At 38.3% G+C, this 16,114-nt stretch overlaps 1 protein-coding gene across 3 annotated transcripts in view; it reads left to right on the forward strand.

Annotated features, from left to right (window-relative positions):
* Nucleotides 1-16,114, forward strand: part of LOC107043748 (glutamate synthase 1 [NADH], chloroplastic) — a 301,745-nt gene that overhangs the window by 165,070 nt on the left and 120,561 nt on the right. The window lies entirely within an intron of this gene.

A 16,114-nucleotide genomic window follows, 5' to 3' on the forward strand; every position in this document is an offset into this window, starting at 1 on the left:
GGAAAGAAATACTGTTTAAGGCGAGGGGGAAATGAGGGGGACAACTCATACTCACGTCGACTCTCAGGTGCACTTTGCACGTGCGTTTATCCTCCCAAAAAGCACAGAACTTTTCCAGGTAAGGGCCTTCCTTCCTACTCCTCGATTCCTGGGCACCAATGTAAATTGGGATGAGCTCAGGGTCTCCAAAAATCCTCTTTCTGATAATCCGGAACGACTTCCGCAAATAATGGGCTCTCTTGTTTTTAACTATTTACACGTGGTAACACTCGGGGCAGCTGGCTTACGAGTGCCAATTCTCTCGTTCTCCTTCTTCTCCTTCGTTCCCTTCGTGAGGACTCGCCAGTTGTCGAAGTCCTTCGGATGATTTTCGTGGGGAATCGGGACCAATCAACTGGAGTGAATGATGCCTGTGATCACGGTCCAGGGATGTGTCACATAGAGAGTTGTCGAGGGCGGTACATGGTCAAGGGTTTCGCATGGGAGGATTCCAGGGCGACGGCTCCTGCAGTTGCTCAGTAGGGCCGGAACTGTTGCCCTCCTTCGGCTGCCGTCGTTGTTGAGTCCAGGGGCGATGGTAGAGGGGTAATGAGGTGGATAACTAGGGGAAAGGTACCCAACGGCGGCGGGATTTATGGTTTAGGGGGCAGTGTGTGTTGGGAAAAAATATGTATAAAAATAATACAAAATAAATGAATATGCCTCGTCACAAGAGATATTAGAGATTGTTTTCAATTTCGTGGTTACAGTGAGTTGCGAAGACCACGAAAAGAAGTTTATAATTATCCCGAAAAAATTAGTAATATCTTCCGATAAAAAACAGAAACAGATATTTTTATGAAAACTTCTATCAAATAAACATTTTGTTCAGTTGTGTCTGAAAGGAAATCAATTCATCAAAAGAATACAATCCCCATAGAAAATTAAGTCGGAAAATCCTGAATAAATAATTAAAAGTCGGTGAAAATTATGAATCTAGAGCAATACTGTTTCTTTTGCTTGGTTTGTTAATTGGAAAGTGTTGGATGGCGGGTGTGGACACAATAAATGGTACACGGGTTTTATTATTAGAACACTAGTTTATTGTTTAAAGTACGTCTCGCGTCTTGTCGTGTAGAGTGAAGAGTGAACTCTCTCGAGTCATCACAACCTGTTAGAGACGGGATCGGCGCATGCGCAAGATTCCGCCTCACCGTAACATATATACATGTATTAAACTATAAACGCAATTCTAGTGGGACCGGGAGCTGGCACCATCTTTCCAACCGAAAGACATTCCATCATGTGAAAAATGAATTGATTAAATTGAATCTAAAATTAAAAAATTTACCGGATATAAAAACAATTCCTTGCTTATTTCGAAAAAAAATAATGAAATGTCTCTAACAAAAACAAAACAAATATTTTTGTAGAAAAACGGCCGCGGCACCCTACCCGTGTGACCACTACTGTTTTTCATATTTATTTATGCTATTTATTTTAATTTCATATTCATTTCAATTAATCAACTACGTTAGAGCGATTTTACATTTTTGGTGTTCCCTAAAAAAACGACTTGCTATGGATTCAGTCGGAAGCTTACTACCAATGGAATTGGTAGAAATAAAAAATTAAAATACAAATAACACATAATGTAACAGTCACATGCCTTCAGCAATATAGGAGCGGTCAACAGCTTGTTTTCATTCTTTTGTATGTGAAATAAATAACAACAAGTGCAGGCATTCATCCACCATTATCCGCCAGATCTAGATGATTGAAAATAGCGGTGATGGGGTAAAGGGGGTGCAGGAACCTCGATCGGGCCTTAAAAAAATTTACTATGAAATGAAAAATTAGTAGAATGACCAACGTTCTTGGCGCGGAGTTTTTCAACTCACACTGTCCAGTATTAATCTAATCCTCCAATTTCTGATCGGCGATTTAATATAACTGACAACTGTGTGTCTAATCAAGACTCTAGGAAAATCCTGTCAACTCCAGGGGATGCTGCGAGCCTTCGTTTGGCCTCCTCAATTCGGGATACGTACTCTACTTGTACGATCAAACGAACTTGCCTGTAAGTGAAGTTCGATCGGGATTATATGAAGAGCCTCGTCAAGAGATTTTAATAACTTGTAGTAGTTCGCCTGCGGCTAGATGGAGCCACACGCCTTCAGAGACCATAGAAAAAGTTGGCTGTGGCACCTCGGTGGTGAGGGCTCGTCATCTTATCATTAGTTTAAAGTTAAGCAATAGTGTAGAAAAAATTAGACGGGTTTGGGAAAGCTAGTTGGGAGGGACTGAATCTCTCGACGAGGCTCTTTATATAATCACGATCGAACTTCACTTACAGGTGAGTTCCTTTGATCGTACAATCATATTCGAGCCTCGTCTTCGAGATTTTAATAACCTGTAGATGTTCAGAGATCATCCAATTTTTTCTGCTTGTTTTGTTTTGTTTTTTTTTTTAATAAAACCCCAGATTCAATATGAATATGAATATTAAAGAGTTTAAAGACAAATGTTAACCCGTTACGTACGAGCTCTATATGATGTATGGAGGCACGAACTTGTCCTATCGGCCGGGGTTCATACATCGTATGGACCCTTTCCGTCAACAGTAAAGAATTATTTTCTCGAATTCTAAGACACATATTGACATTTGGAAAAAAAAATTGGAAATTCAATAAAATTGTTTGTGCAGTGAGTTCATTGATTTTTTTTTCTCAATGCATTTTTTATATATTTTTTTTATATCAACAAAAGTCGTGGATGAAAATACTATTTTGCTCCGATTCAATCATATTCAATCATCTCGTTTGTCGAGAAAATTTTACAGAAAAATTTTGGAATTTTTGCTGAAAATACTTTGATGACCTTCCTATCGAATGGCACAAGTTAAATTTCAATTCATTGAATAATGTATTTGTTATAAATAAATTCAGCGAATTTGGAGATCTCGGCGAAAAATTGTCCTGGAGGATAAATCGGTGTGACTTGAATGCGGAAAAAACAGAATTCTCATTCTCATTGTATAGATTAGAGTGATGTAAGAGAAGTTTTTGTAAACATGTAGTCACTTGCATTTATTTAAATGGGGTACAGGCAGTGTAAATAATGGAAGGATTTGTGATAAAATAGAAGTGTTGAATAGTGAAATAAAAATTGCCCTGATGAGGAGTGGATATACCGTGTGGATATATCAAAAATGAGGGTTTTTTTATTTTCAATTTATTTGGAGAGTACATTGCTGAGAACCGTTAAAATAGCCTGGAGGAGTAGAAGAAACAATGTTAATTACGAAAATGGTTGGACAAATAATTTGAAAGAATTCACAGGGCGTTTATTTCAAATTTCAATTCATCCAATGCATTTTATTTCAAGTTTTCTCGATCACCTGTTTTTGAGTTATTGCTGATTACCCGAGTGGAAATTGCTTCAGGCCCACCTGAAGCATGATCAGAACTTGATCAGGTTTTTGTAAGGTTCGACTGATCCGGTGATTCCTGATGAGAAGCTGACCAAGTTCTGATCCAGCAGATCGGATCCGAAAAACTACAGGCGGATTCGGATCAAGTTCTGATCAGGTAGACTTGATCAGATGATGGCTGATAAGAACTTGAGCAAGTTCTGATCCAGCAGATCGGATCCGAAAAACCACAGGCGGATTCAGATCAAGTTCTGATCAGGTAGACAGATCAGATGATGCCTGATGAGAACCTGACCAAGTTTTGATCCAGCAGATCGGATCCGAAAAACCACAGGCGGATTCAGATCAAGTTCTGATCAGGTAGACAGATCAGATGATGCCTGATGAGAACCTGACCAAGTTTTGATCCAGCAGATCGGATCCGAAAAACTGCAGGATGATTCAGATCACGTTCTGATTAGGTAGGCACGATCTCACCCTAAGGTCGGCTGCCTGACCCCAATTTAATCAAATTCGGATTTGATGTCTTTAATCGGCATTTGAAAGGGGTCAAAATTGAAGAGAAAATGATCAGATTCAGATCCGGTCCAACTGACATTAATTTTAATAAGTTTTTCAGATAATTTAATTGACTATTATTATACTATTCAAATTAAGTTTTATCAACCATTATCAATAATTATTTTCAATCTTTAAAAAGGATCATTATACTATAATTAAAATAAATTGAATTAATTTAATTTAATTAATCAATTTAATTAACAGCCAGCCCTTCTCAAATGTACAGAAGCGAGGGATGATGATATCGTAAATACGTATTAGAGGAGTATCAAATTTACACGCAAATGATCTTGAGAAGAAAAATCACCAAATGTCTATTTATTTATTAGAGTTATTGTTATTATCATTATTATTATTCATTAATGAAATGAATAAAAATTTAATTGAGGATATTTTATCTCTGAGAATAGACACGCACATCCGCGAGATCAGGAATAATCGTAAATTCAACGAATACCCCGATACAAATCATATAGGCAATGTACAGTTTACTCAATAGTAATAGCGTGATAGCGTAGTGGTTAGGGCATAGGATTAGTAATCGTAGGGTCCCCGGTTCGATCCCCAGCATCGGTAAAAAAATAATAAGNGCTGCCAATTTTTACTCAGATAAGAACAAATATTATCCGGAAATGTTCATTAAAATTTATCCACACTAAGGATATTTATTGCTCCAAAAATAAACTGCTACAGAATTACCCTCCCATCCGGGTAATTTGTACCTCGATTTCACTATAATTTTTACCAAAAATTTCTCTCCGTGTGAGATGAGATAAATAAAAGCAAGGAAGCAGAGTTGAACTATCTAACAGGGGGAGACCATTATATGATCGGTCTCACGATTGGAATTCTACGAATTGTGACAAATTCATAATTTATTCTCAGGCTAAATGTAGGGGATACGTAGAGAAAATTTTGTCACCAATCGAGATNCCGGCTTACGGTGAAAGAATTGAATTATCTTTTGTTTTGAATTAGTTATCATTGATAATTATTGTTGACATAGACAGACAGGTCATCCGGTTTTCATACAGTTGTCTTGATCAAGTTCGGATCCATTCGTCCTGATCAAATCCGGATTGGTCAGAGGCGTAACATGTCTGANCATAATTTATTCTCAGGCTAAATGTAGGGGATACGTAGAGAAAATTTTGTCACCAATCGAGATTGAAAAGGTGTCAATCGACACTGCAAGGAGATTGCCGTGCTACACGCATTAGAGATTGCGTTGGTATTTTGACAAGAGGGACAGAAAAGGTCCATTTTTGGATTGAAAAAATCCTTCTCACCTAAGTTTTGAAAAACTTAGATTACAATGTACGAGCTGTACAGTATTCACTTTGGAAGGAATGTAAGATGCATTCGACCGAAGCCTTCGCNAAAAGACCGGGTCCGTCAACTTGATCAATACCTGATCAGTGGTCAGGTCTCATCTGATCCAAACATGATCAAGACCTGACCGGAATTTCCACTCGGGTAAACAATGGAAATGGCGCGTCGTCGTAAGCCTCCCGGCCGTTGGGACAAGACGCGTTCTAGGGACTCCGTACGTGAGGGGTTAATGTACAAAAAGAATGGTTATTGACTAAACCATATTCAATAGAACTTTGACAAAAAAGCTTTGATCAACGACAATTATAGAAATGTACAAATCGTACTTCTAAACCTTTCGAGACTTACACGTTTTCTCACAGCAGCTGGAGTTGCTGTATACTTAGAAATTTAAGTTGAGAATCAGCTGTATCGACTCCAAGATGGCTATAGGACAATATAATCCGTTAGGCCAGTGTTTATGGNGGTGCTAAGACTCTCGAACTGATTTGTTTAGATGAGAGAATTTTGTACCTTCCAACCCGTTAACGTAGAGAGTGCCTGCGATGTTATTAAATTTGAGCAAACACTCACAGGATCATAGGTCGTGNAACAGATTTGCCCTGAGTGGGAAAGACCTGGGTGGTCTTTCCCACTCAACCCCTCACCTGGGATGGTAGGTCAGAATACACTCAAGATACTAGATGTGAGTGCATTGTGATTTACCAGGACGTNAACGAATTTATATTGTTGTGACTTTCTCATCCTGGCCAGATGTTTCGACTTGATCTTTTAACGCAGACGTAGATTTCCAACCTAAGAAGGCTGCGTCTGAAAGGATATTTGTTCTACACTGATCAACTCAATTACGAGCTACTAAGGAAGATCTGGCTGAGGAGAACAAGAGATCATTCAAAATTNTTTCACTGTTTCTCGATTTGGTGGAGTTTACTGTTTAATACGCTGTTCCTTATTTGAACTCTCCCATTGAAAATGTGCAGGATAATCGAACTAGGTGTCGAACAGCAGTTAATTTTCTTTCATTTATAAAAATCCACAATTTTTCAAGAGTATACTTTGTTAACGACAAAGAGAAACATTAACATCAGTCATGACACATGCACCTGGTACCAGGTGAAAGTAAAAGATCCTTCAAGGATTTGATATCGTAATTTGTTTCTGCACNCGCGAAAACACTAATGGAATAAATTTCCCAGATTGCAGATGATGAAATAGACTATTTATTGCGTAAATCGCTATAACGCATATCATCTTTCATAAGGTGTTTCTAGGCAAAACTTGTAAAAGTCATTGATNGAATTTTCCCCGGAGGGACCAAAAATTGTCTATACATTTGTCAAAATGTATATAGACAAAGACAAAAAATATCTATGTGAATGATAAAAGTTATAGTTATCCTGGTAATTATTATAAAATTCATATAATAATTTTTATTCACCCAATTCTATTAAATTATACCCATATGCGCATCAAAAACTAACCAGATGCGTGCGACACTTTTTACCCTTCCAAACAATAAATTCTACCAGTAGATGTACAACCAAGGATATCTCCGAAACTAAGGGAGATAGCGAATTTTCCTNGATGGCTTAGACAAGAAAGAGCCTTGACAGTTTAATTTTGTATTGATACCATACTCAATAGCCGGAAAACCAATAATAAAATATCATCTAGATAACTGGATAATATGAAGCCTCCGAATCAATAAGATTCATGACCGGCCTCATGACTCTCGCGAAGTTAGAGAACTAGTCGCAATTCCAAATGGNAGAAGAGATCTGTAGGTAAGGTTGGTATTTTTTACGATTCTGGAACAGTCATTTTTATACAGATATTCGTAAAAACTACCAAGATANTCGCAATTCCAAATGGGGGGTAGGATTTGGAAAAAATACCACCCATGCCAAAACAACGGAACTTTTCATGTTCTTTAAAGACATTTCCATTCGTGATTGTGTCACAAAGTATTAGTTTTGGAAGGGTTTTCATGTCCTTCAATTGAATTTATGAGTTCTCATAAATTTGTTCAACCTTTTAATGTGAAAAATTAACCATTGCTAATCATGTGGTTCACCAACAAAACGTTACAATGAGACGAGCTGATCCTAATAGGATTCTGATAGTAATACAGAGGTTTTAACTACCTCTATGATCACATACCTGTTTATCCGCCCCTCAGGACTGTCCCTTTCAGTTCAGAGATTTGAAATTCTGGAGGAATTACCGATTGGTAAGGGCCAGAATTGAAGAGGCTGTTATGACTCTTCAGTCTCTCTAGAATAAAACTATTAGAACAGTTTAATTTCCATTGGGAAGGAAATGCTCAAGAATGACTGCAGAGATTTTTGCCATTACTTCTTGCTCTCCTGATGTAAGATAACTCTGGAGACGCTGACATTGATCGAGAATCATTGGGACGATTGAGGAAATGCCTCCGGTTGGACCTATTGTTCAACCTGAGGCATGCAAGGTTTTTGAACCGTTTGTTTTAACTTTCGTCTCAAAACAAGCTCCTTTGAATCCAATGAATTTAGATTCTGTAAAGGTGGATAAATCTCAAAACCTTGACACTTTTGAAGATTTATTTTAATCTTGTCAAGCTTCCCGAAAAATGTGAAGCCCCACAAAAATTAAACTGGAACTGTAGCCTCAAGGGCACTAAAAATTTATTATTTTTCGTGAACCACCCAACTTCTGAAAGAGGACTAGATTGCCTAGTTTCTCTTCCTAGAGCAGACTTCGAGGAGTCGCCTCCAATGCCACGAGGGCAGAACCTGCGTCGTTTGAGATTGATTTAAAATTCTTATCTCTATGGATCAACGGTTCGGTGATGATAAAAGCAATCTCTGAATTCAGATTTGGTGGATATTTCCATAAATCTGTGTAATTTATCCCTCAACAAATTCGAGACCATCCAGAAACTCCAACGAGCTTCCAGATCACTCTGAAAAGAGATCTCGGCATCATGAAGCTTCGATGGCCCAGGAACTTCTATATTCCTGAATCGAGTTCAGGTGGAATATTATTTTGGAGGTTTGAGGCCTTGAATGATGCGTCAGGTGCAGATGCAACAATTGCATTTGTAATTGAAGGCTTAGAGTCTTACTTTAATGCGTCAGGCGCAGGTGTATCTATCATAATAGTAGTAGAAGGCTTGCAATGTTGGATCAATGCGTCAAGCGCAGATTCAACTATTGAAATAGTAGAACAAGGCTTGGAGCCTTGGATCAATGCGTCAAGCGCAGATTTAACTATTAAAATAGTAGCACAAGGCTTGGAACCTTGGATCAATGGGTCAAGCGCAGATTCAACGATTGAAATAGTAGAACAAGGCTTGGAGCCTTAGGTGAGTGCGTCAGACGCAGATGTGTCTACCGCAACAGGATCTGAGCTGTTGCTCGCACTGTCCTGGATGTCAGGGATAAAGATCCATCTGACATATTTGTAACAATCTCATTTTTAATTTCCTTGCTCTCGATTTTGTCTCTAGGACCAGGAGAACCAGGTAAAATGAGGTTAGGCTGAGTTGTTCCATGAGGAATAAACTCGGCCTAAAAAAGCCTTTGACGTCGATTGGTTCTGTCTCGAGGATCTGACCCGACCGTCTAAAAAGGCTGAGAGACATGAAACATCGCATACCTTTATTTCCAATCGATTATTTATCCAAGGAAAAGTCGATAAGCCCATGCACGTAATATTTGCAATTTCACTATAGATTTCTAGATATTCCACACAATTTAGGCGTTTCCTTTTCTTACAATCATCCATAACTATGGAAAAACTGCGTAAAAACGGAGAAAAATAGATTATTATAACAAAACAAACTGGAAACTCTGAAAAGCGTGCGTTCCACTCGCGCACACACGAAAACAGTGATAAGATGGCGAGCCCTCACCGCCGAGGTACCACAGCCAACTTTTTCTATGGTCTCTGAAGGCATGTGGCTCCATCTAGCCGCAGGCGGACTACTAAAAGTTATTAAAATCTCGAAGACGAGGCTCGAATATAATTCTCACTTCTCTTGGGTCTATTACTCTTACCCTTTTACTATTATGATCTCTCAATATAAATCCTACTCTCGGGATGGTTGGGGCACAAGTGTCTTTCTTTTCCGGTTGTCTCGTGGTTCTGTCCTTTTCAGCTTTCTTCAGACTCTCTCGTCCATCAGCCTCTAAGAGTGTCTGGTGAGCGAGGATGGTGTATCGGAGGGGCATCATCAGGGTGATAGTGGGAATGGGTTCAATCTCTTATCCATCCTCAATGGTCAATTTTCCAGGGTGCGGGCTCTTGTATAGCTGGAGTAGTGGTCGGCACTGCTGAGTTTCGGTGTCGGGCGATTCTTCCTCTGCTTCGGTCTGATGGTGAGGAGAATTGGAGGGAGTAACGGGACGCCCCGTGAAGTTAGCAGACCAGGGTCATCAGATGGGGTCGGCAAATATCTCAAAAATACGGGATTTTTATGGGCTTTTTTTCTGCAGAAAAATTGAATTTTCTGCTTAAATATTGTGGCTAGAAAATCGATTTATGAGTTTGGCGTGTTAAGCTAGCAGACCAATGGGGTCGAAACGGGATAATTCGTGCACAATGGCATAGAATTAAATACGGGCTAATTTTCTGCAAGAAAATAATTTCATTTTTCCTAAATTTTCCCCGAATTTTCAAGGACCTCAAATTGGGTGTCAAATGATGGTAGGGGCAAAACGGGTTCCTCGGACCCTAGCATCGCTGGACATGTTCGGGGAAATATGTGCTCCTATTTGACGTCCATTCAAAATTTTCTGCTTAAATATTTTGGCCAAAAAAATCGATTTTCGAGTTTGGGATGTTAAGCTAGCAGAGCAATGGGGTTGAATCGGGATGATTTGCGCACAATGGCAAAGAATTAACTACGGGCTTATTTTCTGCAAGAAAATAATTTCATTTTTCCGGAATTTTCGCCGAATTTTCAAGGACCTAAAGTTGGGGGACAAATGAGGTTAAGGGCAAAACGGATTCCTCGGACCCTAGCATCGCTGGACATGTTCGGGGAAATATGTGCTCTTATTTGACGTCCATTCAAAATTTTCTATTGGGTGTGTGAATATGACTCCGCCCTTTTTTGTTCAAATAAAACACATTTGCTTGTTTAGAAAATTCATGAAAAGTTTATTGAAAATATGCTCCATCTGCAGCTACAACCGTCGCCCATCTTTCAGTTAATTTACGTATTCCTTGCCTGAAGAAATCCTGGTCTTTTGAGCTGATCCAATTATCAAGCCAAATTTTGATACTTTCGTATGAAGTGAACCGTTCTCTCGTATGATCTGACTGCAGTGTTCGGAATAAGTGGTAATCCGGAGGAGCTATGTCTGGCGAATATGGCGGGTGGAGTCGCACTTCCTAGTCCATCTAAATATCTTTTCACAACTTGGGCGGAATGCGGTTTGGCATTGTCATGTTGAAGAATTAATTGACTGTGCCTATTCACCCATTCTGGTCGTTTTTCTTCTACGGCTCGCTTCAAACGCATTAGTTGTCGTCGGTAAACTTCTTCATTAATAGTTTGAGAGGGTTCGAGCAACTCATAATACACAACACCTCTCTGATCCCACCAAATGCAGAGCATAACCTTAGCACTGTGAATATTTCTTTTTGGCCGGGATGGGCCGGGTTCACCTGGCTTCACATAAGCTTTTTGGCGTTTATGATTCTCATAATATATCCATTTTTCATCTCCTGTGACTATTCGATGCAAAAATCCTTTTCTTTGCTGTCTTTGAAGTAGCATTTCACAAATTGTTTTTCGACGTTGTTGATGTCTCTTTCTTTCAATTCATATGGAACGTAGTTACCAACTTTTTGAACCATTCCCATTGCTTTTAAACGCTTTGCAACAGTCGATCGTTCAACATTTAATGCTGCAGTCAATTCTGATTGAGTTTGGCAAGAATCCTCTGCCAACAATGCCTCCAATTCAGCATCTTCAAATTTTTTTGGTGGTTTTCCATGTTCTCTGTCCTCAGTGCCAAAATCATTATTTTGAAATCGTCGAATCGATTCCTTGCAAGTTGTATTAGATGGAGTATGCTCACCGTAAATCTCCACAAGCAAACGATGAGTTTCCGCTACACTTTTCTTTGTAATATAATAGCGTAATAACACTTCTCGCAAATTATGTTTACTTGGAACGAAAACCGACATTGTCACGGAGGTAAAAACACTTGTTGCTTACATTTCAACCAAATGTCACGTAGTACTTTTGACAGCTGACATAAAGTACTATCGAATACAAGTGTTGCCATTTATTAGTGCACGTAAGCAATACTAAAAACGACATTGTTGGGAAAGGGCGGAGTCATGTTCACACACCTACTACTTGAATATTTTGGCCAAAAACATTGATTTTTGAGTTAGGGGGCCATTGTGCACGAATTATCCCGATTCGACCCCATTGGTCGGCTAGCTTAACACCCCAAATTCAAAAATTGATTTTTTTGGCCAAAATATTTAAGCAGAAAATTTTGAATGGACGTCAAATAGGAGCACATATTTCCCTGAACATGTCCAACGAGGCTAGGTTCCGAGGAACCCGTTTTGCCTCTACCCTCATCTGACCCCCATTTGAGAAAATGGGAACAGGCATCCCGAATGTTTTGTGTACAGTTTTTCCGTGTGGCAATGCTATTGCTGCAATTCCCGTAAATGCCATTGTACAGATCTTTTTGTTCATGCCTGTTAATAAATGGTAGAGTGTAGTGTAGATAAATGTCTTCCCGGATCCACCTGGTCCGTCAATATAGAAACATGTATTAGATGATGTAATAGTGTATAATGTTGCAACGTTTAAGACTTTGCCAACAATTTCTTTTTGTTTGACAGTTAATTTTTCATATTGCTGACGACCAACTTCTTGATGTCGATCGCACGATCTTTCATCATTAAAATTTTGCTCCTTATCATCAGCCAATTCTTGTATCGGTGGCATTGTCGGAAAGTTCGTTAAGTCAGCACCTTCATGAGAGAGATAGGAATTTATTCTAATGTAGGCCCTTCTTTCTGCTTAAAATTAATCAAATTCTCTTCGAAAATCCTGCGACATTGCTTCTTTGAATTTCTCCCAGAGTAGCTCGGGATGATTTGGCTGACAGTGAATCAAGATCCGAACGAAGAGACGTCTCAGTTGTTGAGGCATCATCCAAACTTCTCCCTCAGTCATGGCGTGCTCCCATTCTGCATCGTTTGCAATCAGTCCTAATGCTAAACATGTAGCGTGATACGTATTGTGTATTTGACCATTAACTGTTCTAAGATCTTCAAAACTGGTAGCACCTTTGATTTTTATCACTAATAATCGAAGACGAAATAGTTCGATTTGACTTGGTGATATGGAATACATTCTTCCGATGACCTTGAATTGAGACTTCCGTTTTTCCCATCTGAAGGTACCAGAGCTTTTTTTGAACACATAATGGCGAGGGATTTCTGAATACGTAAATATTTGCGCATCTGCATCACGTTCATTCAAAGCGAAATACTCAATTAACATTGTTTGTTTCTCCACGACTGTTCTGATGTTCTCATCATTACCTGCATCATCAATAGTCACACTTTATTGATTTGGAAGATGGACAGGAAGCCGTGTAATAGAATGACTTTTTTTTTGTAGGTGGTGACTCAATATACGATCGCAAGCTTCAAGAGGACTGACGTATCGTGTTTCCCAGAAATTGCGAATTTCGTCATGGTGAATTTCATTGTCACCATGCCCCGATTCTTGAATTTCTACAGCGGCAGCATCGTGTCCTTTGTACACATATTTATATAAATACTTCACAGACTTGATGCTAGAAGTAACTTCTACGTTTATATGACAGTTGTATAATTTCAACAACGTAGGGTTGAAAGGAACTACATACTGATTATCAGCAGTGCCTCCACTGGGACGATCGTAGACTCCTGTATTCCTACGACGATATGTTGGATATCCATTTTCATCTAGTGTTGTTTTCTTGAAATTCTTTCGGGAAATATTTTGTGCATTTATCTTTCCCATCTTTACACCAAGCACCATAGGGACCGTGAATCATATTCTTCATAACAATTTCATGTAACTCGGGATCTTCGTCAGATCTCGGAATTTCTGCAGAAATGTATTTATCGATAACTTCAGCCGTAGCGATTTTATGATTTTGGTTCAAGGTCAAAAGTAAATGAACGTGTGGTAGACCGCGTTTTTAATATTCAACAACGTATACATACGCGAGGACTTTGCGAAACAATTCTTTTTTTATAATAACGTCTTTGATCAGACTGTCTTTTTTAATACAGAAAACTCTGGAGACAATGTCGGATCTATCGGATGCAGTCTGACCTGGCAGCAGATTTTCTCTGATTTCTCGCCAGTTAGGATTGCAAGTCATTGTTATGAACAGATCAGGTTTCCCAAACTGTCTCACAATCGCCATCGCATCTTGATAATGTTGTAGCATATTGCGAGGAGAACCTACGAATGATGAAGGCAGTATTACAATTTTGCCTACACGATTGTTAGTCTCAGTTGCTCTTCGCTGTAGATGGTCGATCAAGGTTTGGTATGTATCAGCACGAAGTTTCTTCTGATTCAATTTGTCATAAGTGATCCGATCTTTTTCAACTTTTACATAACTATCAACAATCCATTGTTGAAATAGTCGACCTCCTCTGAGAAATACGTTTTCATCTCGACATGCTATTCTATACTTAACGTAAGCTGAGCGTGAAACGCGTGAGTTTCTCTTAACACATCGTATATTTTCATGCCAACCTTTTGTTCCGTGGGGGTAGAACAGAGGATAAATCCATGGCTCAACGTTAGGATCCATTGTGCTAATGAAGTTAGAAGTTAGGATCCATTGTGCTAAGTGAGATCTCTTGTCTGTTTCCTGCGAATCGAAACATACGATTTGGGAATCTCTCCATCAGCTGTAGTGGTAAATATTGCCGCTACTTCATTAATTCTCTGTACATTAAAACGGCGACTGTCCATACCGGGTTTTAGAGAGAACAGTAACTGCATCTCTGGTTCCACATCTAATTGAGAATAAATCATAGATTGTTGCAATTCTTCGTGCATCATTCGATATGATTGCGCAAAAACGTTACATTCACGGAGAGCGTTATCAATAGCTGTGACTACTTCTCTATTCAAAGTCGACGTCTGATTACATCTGATATCTGTAGCCTCATTTTGATCAACAATGAATAGTTGACCATAGAATGGACTTTCGTTTGCAGAAGGGTATAATGCAGTATTAATTTGATAATAAAGTTGACCATTAATTTTGAAGCAATATGGTCCAGGTCGTCTTTCATGAAAGTTGACTAAATTTGCATTGAATGATGCAAAGGCAAATGAATTATTATAACTACGCACGCGTTGAAGGAAGTCCTGAAAATTTTCGTGTGTTCTATTGAATACGTCCCGTAGAACTGTTTGTGGATCTCGGAGAGGGTCCTATGCTACTTCACCATGACTGCAACAACTATGAATGAGTTTCTTCTGCCAGAAACACGCTCAGCACTGAAATGTTTAGCATTGCAATAGATACATAATACATCCATAGCCCCAATATAATTCTCGACAATATTGTTAATTCTGCCCGCTGACTCTGTTTGGCGAAAAGAAGGTAAATTACAACTCCCCAAAATATTGAAAAGCTGAGAAAAGCTACCGCGGGCAATATCATTTGATGAGATATCGCGCTCTTGAACTCGTTGTGGATGCTCACATTGCTGAATGGTATTTCGTTCACGTCTGATTCTTTTGCGCTCGTCTTCTTCTTCCTGCGTTCGTTGAATTGCTCATCGAGACATTATTGGGTATTGTTCAATTCAAAATCACAATAGGGATAATTTGTTGTAAAAATTTTATTTACTAATTGTTACATATATCTGATACTGAATCAGATTGATATCGTGCTGATACAATGGTTTTGATAATAGAAATGGAAATTTAAAATTGTTGTAATGTTTATTTCAAAAAATTTTATTTGTTGTAATGCCTTTATTTATTTTAGACATTAGATAGATATATCAAGGTTTATTTCTCAATCAATGAAAATTCTGGGAATTTTATGAGTATCTTTTGTATATTTTTTTTTTATTGATTTCTACGATTAATTTTGGAAATTCGGTATCTATATTTTTTATTTGTTATTTGAACTACTGCCTTCACTGTTATCGTCTATTGATCGTTGAAGTTCAGTATTTGTTATTTTGTTTGTTATTATTCTATTTGTTCAACATCTCATAGTTGGTTATCTGTTTATGTAATAATCTTCCCTACAAAATAGAAAAAGTGAGATAATAATCGGTAATTATGAGGTATTTCAAAGTTTGTTCCTCAACCGTTCAATTTCATGAATATATTTATATCAGATTTTTTTTATCGATCTTTATGACAAATATTGAATGTTTGGTATCTGTGATTTTTGTTTGTAATCTAGATTTACGTTTTCATTTTCTGTTCTAGAGATCTTAAAAGTTCAGTATCTATTATTTTGTCTGTTATTTTTCTTGTTCAATATCTGGTACTTTGTTTTCTGTTTATCTTGTTCTGCCTGCAAAATAGCGTGAGGACAAATTTTTCTTAAACACCTACCATTGTTGACAACTTATAGTAATTAAAACCATGCCAGACTCGTCCATCATATCACGTTGAGTTCCTTTGGTAATACGACTGCAACCTAAAAAATAAATAATCATTCAATTTTCTAAGTCGAACCGTACTTAAGACTTGTTAATACTGTGACGTATTTTCTTACGTCTGCGGACGGTGAAAAATACGCAACC

Source organism: Diachasma alloeum, unplaced genomic scaffold, assembly GCF_001412515.2.
Source record: "Diachasma alloeum isolate Michigan unplaced genomic scaffold, Dall2.0 Dall_scaffold_00624, whole genome shotgun sequence".
In the NCBI taxonomy this organism is placed as follows: Eukaryota; Metazoa; Arthropoda; class Insecta; order Hymenoptera; family Braconidae; genus Diachasma; species Diachasma alloeum.